At 49.6% G+C, this 9,605-nt stretch overlaps 1 pseudogene; it reads right to left on the bottom strand.

Moving 5' to 3' along the window:
* Positions 1–2,903: 2,903 nt before the first annotated feature.
* On the bottom strand, positions 2,904–6,062 carry LOC119946828 (annotated as a pseudogene).
* Between the last annotated feature and the right edge of the window lie 3,543 nt (positions 6,063–9,605).

The following is a 9,605-nucleotide window of genomic DNA, read 5'->3' as shown; positions in this document are numbered from 1 at the left end:
GTTTTGTCTTTAACAGTGATTATGATTCAGTCTTGTTAATTTCTCCATCTGAGATTCTGGGATGGAATAATAATAGTACTACATTGAAATTTGTATGAAACTTTCATTTTTACATTATGGATCTCAACCATAAAAATTGTGAAATTTGTTAAGTTCTTGCTATGTGCCAAGCACTGTATTAATCTCTGATGTCGATACAAGTCAATCAGACTGCTGGACGCAGTCCCTGTTTCACAAGGGGCTCACAGTCTAGGTGGGGGGGGAAAAAGAGTTATTTCATCCTCATTTTACAGCTGAGGAAACTGAGGCACAGAGAAGTTGAATGACTTGTTCAGCACCACACAGCAGGCAAGCGACAAACCCCCTCCACCTGTGCTTCTCGCCCCACTCCTCATACCTTTTCAAAACACTCAACCCCTCTCTTCTTCCCTCCTTGACTGCCAGTTTCAACTGTTCACTTTCCAAGTTTCTTCACTACTTCTTTCGAACATAATTATCCTCAATCCTAAAAAAATCCTCCCCACGGTTCCCTCCAGTTATCACCCCATCACCCTCCTACCATTTCTCTCCAAAAGACTTGAGAGAGTTGTATATACCAGCTGTCTCCACCTCCTCTCCTCCAATTCTCTCCTTGATTCCCTCCAATCTAGCTTTGATCCTGTCACCAGTCATCCAGGAACGGGTTCATTCAGTAATCGGCGAGAGAGAGAGGGAGGCCGAGCATGGAAAGTCTGAGTTTTACATAAAATTTATTCAGCGAGGCAAATTGAATTATTTAATTGTTTAGGCGCAATGGATTGAACTTCCTTTTTGGGAGGAATGTAATCAATTAGCAATATTAGAGCTTCCCTAACAGAAGGAACACACGTATACATTACTCATGCATGGCAGAACCGCCAGGTCCCACCCAGGTGGAATTACCTTAGTTTGTTTGCACTCATGTGGACTTCCCACTCGGGAGGGATCCACTTGAGTTACACACCCGTGGGGGAAGCCCCTACCTCCGACCCAGGAGGATTTTCCATTTGGGAGGAATCCATTCATTCGTTCCATACCCATGGCGAAGCACCTGTCTTCCAGCCCCACGAGGATCAGGTGGGACGGGACACTTCTCTATCCCAGGGCTCCTCCCTTGGTGCATGCACAGCGGGCTTCTCACGCTCCAGACAGAGGCGCCCTGCAACCATCTGCTGCAAGTCTCCATCCTCTGCATAGAGGGACAGAGGCCGCAGATATTTATCACCTGTGCTCCTACCCATTCCAGCTTCCGGCCTTAGTTTATCCAATCTCTCCCCTCTCCCTCCTCCATACCTAATTTGATTGGCATGGGAGGCGAGGGACACCTTCTGTATTCCCGGCTTGGGCTGTCATTCCAGCAGTTTTGGTTGTGGGGGTGGTATCCCACCCTCAGTTCTGAGTTTGGCTTGCTGGCTTAGGTGGCCACAAGATAGCATTTGACCTTGAGATGGCTGGTACCCCTACTACTACATACTACATCCATACTACATACTACCCCTTGGCCCTCGCCATCCATGCCCACCTGACCCCACCCCTTCTTGCATCCCCTCTGGGTTGCGTGGTGGTGGGGTGACACTGGAGATCCCAGGGCTCCAGCGGGGCAGGATGGGGCCCGCATGCATCCCCCCATGGAGAATGGGAGCTGTTGGCTGGACGGGGTGGTGGGGAGAGAGGAATCCCCCAGAGGGGGGCTTCAGACCCCATCGGCAGGTCTGGATGGTTCTGGGTTGGGGTCCACTCTGGAGCTATGGCACACAACCCGAGGGACCTCCCAGGCACTTCCAAGCTTGCCTAGGACCCTCTGGAGGCTCAGAAATGCCCATTCCCACCCAAGACATGGCTTATGATGTCATTGTGCTGTGCTCTTTCCCTCCCCCCAGGGCTCAGGACCCAGGGTCCCCTAATCTCTGCTGGGGATCCCCAAATGATGGTTGGGACTTCAGCTCCCATATGTCGTCCCCCCGACCCCAACTCTGGTACAGACATTGAAGTTGGCTCCTGGGGCCCCTGACAACAGCAGGGAGGGGGAGAAGGAGGAGAAGGGGAGAGGGAAGAAAAGGGGAGAAGAGGGAGGAGGGGGGTCACCCTATGGGGTTCTTGGAATGCTCCTGGGTCTGTGCCTCAGGGATGCATCCAGAAAAGGCCAGACCCCCTGGGGTGGGTGAGAACTGAGACCCTGAGACCCATTGAGAATGACAGGGTCACTTACCCTCGTGTAACTGAGCCCGGCTCCACCCTGCAAGGGAACAGAGAGAGGAGACGTCACTGGACCGGTGGAAAGGACATGAATACCAACATGAGACAACTGACAAAAATGAAAGAGACATGGAACTTACTGAGCTCGATCTGGAGTTTCTCTGAAAAGGAACAGAAATAAGTCAGGGATCCTCCAGAACGGGAGAACTGGGGGTGGGCTGGCAGAGGATGCAATGTGTTTGGAGGAGTTGGTTTCTGGGACATGTAGCAGGGGAATGGCCCTTCCGAAAGAATGCCCCTTGGAAAGATCCATGGATCCAGAATGGTGACCATTGTCCCCAGAATCTCCAGGAAGAGTCATTTGGTTGTGATCAGCTGGAATCTCCCAGAGCTCAGATTTCCCTGCTCCGCTGGGATTGTTGCTGCACTGGGGGGACTGAGGGCGGTTACAGGAAAATACAAGGGGAATGGTGTGCTCCAGTCTAAACTAGATTAGTGGGGGCTAGGGTCACTACTCACTGTTGTCTCCCCACCCCCAAGGGTGACAGTTGGCACAGACTCAAGGTTGGTCGGTCCTCTCTCTGGGGGAAACATCAAGTTGTGAGTCATGTGCATAAAGTTATAGTCCTGTCTTTCCCAGACATCTGGGGGCACAGATCTCTGAACTGTCTGTCTTTACCTTCTCAATCTTATCTACCGCTTTTACCTGCCACAGTTAAGTTGTCACAGAAATATTCTCACTCCTCTACCTTTGTTCCTGGCATATTTCCACATGAGATAAAGACACCCAGCAATGAGAAGTCCCAGCACAGGAAGGGTCACACCCAGGGCCACCATCAAGGATAGAGCCGTCGGGAAGAGGGGAGCTGTAACAGAATTCCCAAAAATAATTTCAGATGGAAACATGGAGAAATTCCAGCCTTTTGCTGGGCTCTGGGGGAATTAGAGCCGTATGGGAGGAAGCATGACTGGCGGGTCCTTGCCGCGTCTCTGTTCCAAGCCACACTGAGAGCTCAGAATAGGAGCAGTGACCTCTAATCTCCCCTCCTGTCTCCTGGGGAAGGTGGGGGTGTGGGAGCCCAGTGGTTTGGGGAGCACAGAAAGCTCAGAGTCACTGTGGGGAAGGACAAAGAGTGAGAGTTTCCCTGGCCAGGGTGGGATGAGTGGACAGCAGTGTCAGGAGGAGAAGGAACTTCTCGTGATTCTCTGGGAACGTGTTGTGTCCTTACTTAACGGGTCTCACTCCCCTTCTCCCCATTCTTGGGCTTCAAGTGTTCCCTCCGGAATGGGATCCCCATGGAACCAGGATAACACTGCTTCCCTTTGGCCTCCCACTCCCTGTGTCCACCCAATCAGTGTTTCCCCTGGGGAAGGAGTGGGGAGAGGGACAGCAGTGCCTCTGGGAAAAGCCTGTCCAGTAAGTGAGAGTGAAGTGTCCTGCCTTGAGCCCCATCTGAGCCCCAAGCTATGCAAAATCACAGGAATCCAGTCTGTGAACAGACCCAGGAAGAGACTGAGCCACAGAAAATGATCCATGGGAAACAATGAACCAAGCAGTGCTGTCTGTGGACCAGCAAGAGGTTGGAGGCAGCAGGACAGGACCCTGGGAAAGACGAGTGGATACTGTAGAGTCCTGAAGCTGTAAGTAAGGACAGGACTGTCTGTGAGGCTGCCTAAGAGTGGGAGAGGAAAAATCCTCCATTTGTCACAACGAAAATCCAACCACTCACCGACCACTTGCAGCTCCAGAGGGGCTTTGTCATCATTCCCTTGGCCATCATAGAAAATGCAGTGATATTTTCCCTCAGCAGAGACTCCAACACTGTGTATTCTCACAGCCACACTCCCATAATCCACGGTGTCTTTCACCAACTCCGTCCTCCCTCGATAATCCTCCATCTGCTCTCCTACCTGGTCCTCTCCATTCTCATACAGGTGTACGACGCTAGAGAGCTTGGATCGGAACCACCTCAACTCCATGAACTCAGCACTCATCTTAGGGATCAGGTGACAAGGTAACTGCAGTTCCTCTCTCCAAAGACAGGATGGGCTCAGCAGGTCCAATCACAGTAAATTGAGCTGTAAAAAAGGGAGACAGTCAGAGAGGAACTGGAGCTGGAGCTTTGGTGGGAAGGGCAGAGTTGCCCCATGTCAGCCCTCTGAAAGACTAGTTCCTTTTATTCTCCATCTACACCCACTCCCTTGGAGAACTCATTTGCTCCCATGGCTTCATCTACCATCTCCATACAGATGATTCCCAAATCTCCATCTCCAGCCCTGATCACTCTCCTTCTCTGCAGTCTCCCATTTCCTCCTCCCTTCAGGACGTGTACACTTGGATGACCCACAGACCTCAAACTTCATGTGTCCAAAACAGAACTCCTTATCTTCCTTTCCAAACCCTTTCTTTCCCCGACTTTCGCGTCACTGTAAACAGCAACACTATCCTCCTTGTCTAACAAGCCCATAAACTTGGCATTATCTTTGACACAGCTATCTCATTTAACCTGTCACCAAAGCCTTCACATCATTGCTAAAATCCATCTTTTCCTCTCCATCCAAACAGCTAACACAACCGCCCCCAAGGCATACAGGGCCGGGGAGAGGGGCAACGCGCAGAACTGGGGCAAAGTGGCATTTGGGGAACGCGAGTCCTGCTTTCAGGAGATTGGGGCCTCATCTGTAAAATGAGAATTAAGACTGTGAGCCCCCCGTGGGACAACCTGATCACCTTGTAACCTCCCCAGCGCTTAGAACAGTGCTTCGTGCATAGTAAGTGCTTAATAAATACCATTATTATTATTATTATTATTATTAATCCAAGCACTTGTCCTATCCCCCTCTGATTACAGCATCAGCCTCCTTGCTAACCTCCCTCCCTCCTGTTTCTCTCCACTCCAGTCCATACTTCAGTCTGCTACATGGATCATTTTTCTACAAAAACATTCCCTACATGTCTCCCCACTTATCAAGAACCTCCAGTCGGTGCCCATCCACCTCCATGTCAAGCAGAAATGGCTTACCCTGAGTTTTAAAGTACTTGATCAGATCTCCCCCTCCTACCTTACCTTCCTGATTTCCTACTACAAACTAGCCTGTACACTTCACTCCTCTAATGCCAACCTACTGAGTGCACCTCAATGTCTCCAACAATCCTTTGCCCACGTTCTGCCTCTGGCTTGGAACCCCATTCCTTTTAATATCTGACAGATGATCACTCTCCCTGTTTTCAAAGGCTTATTAAAAGCACATTTCCTCCAAGAGGCCTTCCCTGAACAAGCCCTCATTTCCTCCCCTCCCATTCCCTTTCATATCACACAGTAAGTGCTCAGTTAAACCCACAGTTGATTTAGAGGTCAATTCACTCTGCTCTGTGCTCTGATCTCCGGAGAGAAATGTTCACAGTGGTGAACCTGCATATATGTATATATGCTTGTACATATTTATTACTCTATTTATTTATTTATTTATTTATTTAATTTGTACATATTTATTCTATTTATTTTATTTTGTTAATATGTTTTGTTTTGTTCTCTGTCTCCCCCTTCTAGACTGTGAGCTCACTGTTGGGTAGGGACTGTCTCTATATGTTGCCAACTTGTACTTCCCAATCGCTTAGTACAGTGCTCTGCACACAGTAAGCGCTCAACAAATACGATTGAATGAATGAATGAATGGTGACCCATGGAGGATTTATTCTTTCACTCTGAGATGTCCCCAAAGAGCAGTGAGATGGAAAAGAAACTCCTACCTGAACTCATCGTGAGCAGCTGAAGAAAGAGGAGGATGAGGAACCTGGATGTGAAGGATTCTGGGAAACCTGACATCGTCTTCATCACTGGGGCCATAGAGAGACAACAGTGGTTCAGTTGATACCTGTCACTTACCATCAAAGAGTCAGGCAGGGGCTGGGCCAGGGGAACACAACAGTGGAAGACTCCAGGACCTGATATCAGTACAGGTCAGCTTCCTCTCACATGTCACTTACTCTCCCAAACCAAATCTCTGCCCCTAGGTGCCAGATACCAATCCTCAATACCCGCCAGCCGCGTCCAGACCATTCACTTGCTCTGTCCCTCAGGATGAGTCAGGGACACGAACTGGATCTGCTCTTTGCTCCAACAAGTTTGGAAGGGTTAGGGCTCCAGACCACAGGCTGGGATCACAGCTACAGGACACTGACCTGGGAGTTAGTGGCTTGAGACCAAAGGTCAAAGGTCAGCAGGGGCTCCGAGATGGTTCCGGTGTATCTACCTAAGGTCTTTAGAGTCCAGGCAGGGAGGAAGAAGCCTTGAAGGTCTGAGGTGTAAATCAGCAACTGCAGAGGGGCCCAGACCAAAAAGGACCCACCAGGCCACTGGTTCTTAGCAGAATTCTACTACCTCTTCTTGCCCCAAATGAACACGGTGGAAGTGACAGTAGAACAGGGTGGGGACTGGGTTATGGACTGCACTCCCCACTACACCTTGTGATAGTGAGAACTAAAAACGAATAAGGGAGGAGAATACCCAGTCCCTGGATTAATTAATCAATCAATCTTATTATTTGAGCGCTTACTGTGTGCAAAGCACAGTACTAAACACATAATTGCTTAGGCGGGTACAATATAACAAATTTGGAAGACACATTCTCTGCCCACAGTGAGCTTACAGAGTAGAAGGGGAAACAAGAACCTGGGTTCTAATCCAGACTCTGTCACTTGTCTGCTGTGTGACCTTGGACTAGTCACTTTACTTCTCTGGGCTTTAGTTACTTCATCTGTAAAGTGGGGATTAAGAGTGTGAGCCCCCAGTGGAAATGGACTGTGTCCAACTTGTTAAATTAGTATGTACCCCAGTATTTAGAATAGTGCTTGGCACTTAGTAAGTACTTTACAAGTACCATAATTATCGTTATTATTACCTCATCTGTAAAATGGGGAGTAAGGGTATGAGTCCTATATGGAACAGGGACTGTGTCCAATCTGATGTGTTGGTATCCACCCCAGCACTTAGTACACTGCCTGGTACATACCAAGTGCTTAACAAATACCACGATTGTTATTATTATCATCAGTAGAAATAATGGTTGCGTATTATTTAAGTTGTGTGGGGCTAAAGGAGGAGTGAGAAAAGGGAGTAAATCCACATTCAAGGCAGATGTAGAAGGGTGTGGAAGAATGGGAAATAAGATCCTCTCAAGGACTTAGACTGGACCTGAGTGAACCCCGTGGTGGGGACTGTTTCTCCACTTTGAGGATCCTCATGTCCCTCCCTGGTCCTTGGCAGCCATGGCAGACCCCAGCTGGGCAGACTAGGAGGGGAGCCAGGGTCCCCATGGGAACAGGGATTGTTCTGGATAATGTAGGCAGGCTGTGAAGGAGGAGGGGCAGTGACCACCACTCCTCTTCTGGGAATGATCGATTTGGGGCATCACTCCCGCTGCTCTTCCCTCCTCCCTTCTGCTCCTGCTCCCCAGAGTGGCAGGGGTGGGGCAGGAGGAGGAGAGAGAGGAACCAGATGCCAGATCCCATAGTGCCCTCTGTCTCCAGAACAGTGATGGAGAAGGTTCCTCTCTCCCTTTGCCCCAGAGGCCAGTGGGTGAGGCAGTAATGGGGGAAGTTTTGGGGTGCAGGGGGAAGGAGGTGGGGAGCCAAGTCCAATATCCCAACAGCTCCTCTAACCCCACAGTCCCTCTAACCCATGTGGGGGACAGGAAGGGGATGACCCAGCTCTATTTTCCTCTTCCTCCCACCTTCCCCAGATCAGTGCAAAGCCAAGGTAACAGGAGCAGGGGGTGGGGGGAACAAGGAAAAATGAGGAGGGCCCAAATCTCCCAGAACATGGTGCCGTGGTGCTTTGCACACAGTCACTGGTCAGGCCTAATACTAGTAATAATAATAGGAGAATTAGTGAAGCGCTTACTACATGCCCAACATTGCAGTGAGAATTGGTGTAGAAACCCTATATTCAGATCAGACCCAGTCCCTGTGCCAAATAGGACTCACAGTCTGATAGGGAAGGAGAAAAGTTATTTTATCCCCATTTTACAAATGAGACAGCTGAGGCCCCGAACAATGAAGTGACTTGCCCAAGGCAAAACAGCAGGCAAGTAGAGGAACCAGGATTAGAACCCAGATCCGTTGATCCCCTGGCTGGCTCTTTCCATTAGGAAACACTGCTCTCATGACAAGCAGGAATTGAGGCAAGGTTCTCCTGGAGGCAGGAAGGCTGTGATGGAGAGAGTCAGGATCATTAGACCCCAAACTCTGGAGTCTGTCTGCCCCATGCCTTTCTGGGTAACAATATTGGCAACAAGTTGCATCAGGATTCAGAATCCATTGGTCCCCTCTGTGTAGCCAAATCCCCCTCTCCTTTCCCCTTTGCCCCAAGAGGATGGTGGGCAACAACACAACTTCACACCTTGGCCTTACTTCCCCTTTGCCTGCCCTGCTTCTCCACAGATCCTTCCAGGGCTCCTTGGTCATATGGGGCTGGGGTCAGCAGTGTGGTCAATGGATGCTTTGTTCTTCTCTCCACTCCCCTGCTCCCCTTCTTACACCGACTACTGCTTTCTGAGGGCCTCGGGAGAGGTGCAGTAGGACACAGGGCTCTAGCCCCTCTCCACAGCCCCCTACTTCTGCCCTCTCCAGCCTCCCCACTCTCTCTACAGACCACTCAACTGGCTCCCAGCAGGCCCCCAGGGTGGGGAAGGAAGTTGGGGTTAGGTAGTGGATCAGCTTGGGTATTCTGCCTCTTGCCGCCTCAGGCACAGAGTGAGAAGCAGCATGGCTCAATGGAAAGAGCACAGGCTTTGGAGTCAGAGGTCACGGGTTGAAATCCTGGCTCCACCAATTGTCAGCTGTGTGACTTTGGGCAAGTCACTTAACTTCTCTGGGTATCAGTTACCTCATCTGTAAAATGGGGATTAAGACTGTTAGCCCCCGTGGGACAACCTGATCACCTTGTAACCTCCCCAGCGCTTAGAACAGTGCTTTGCACATAGTAAGCGCTTAATAAATGCTATCATTATTAATGGGTAGGCTCTTCTGTGGGGGAGGGAGGGAGAGGAACCCACCCTCCCTATTTTGGGGTCAGAAGGATCAGGTTCAGGGGGTCAAATGAGGGTCTTTCCTCCATATCATCATCATCAATCGTATTTATTGAGCGCTTACTATGTGCAGAGCACTGTACTAAGCGCTTGGGAAGTACAAATTGGCAACATATAGAGACAGTCCCTACCCAACAGTGGGCTTACAGTCTAAAAGGGGGAGACAGAGAACAAAACCAAACATACTAACAAAATAAAATAGAATAGATATGTACAAATAAATTAAATAAATAAATAGTGTAAAAAAAATATGTACAAACATATATACATATATACAGGTGCTGTGGGGAAGGAAGGGAGGT

Source organism: Tachyglossus aculeatus, chromosome Y4, assembly GCF_015852505.1.
Source record: "Tachyglossus aculeatus isolate mTacAcu1 chromosome Y4, mTacAcu1.pri, whole genome shotgun sequence".
Classification (NCBI taxonomy): domain Eukaryota; kingdom Metazoa; phylum Chordata; class Mammalia; order Monotremata; family Tachyglossidae; genus Tachyglossus; species Tachyglossus aculeatus.
Note: the sequence above shows the minus strand (reverse complement) of the source record. Positions and strands in the feature narration are given on the sequence as shown.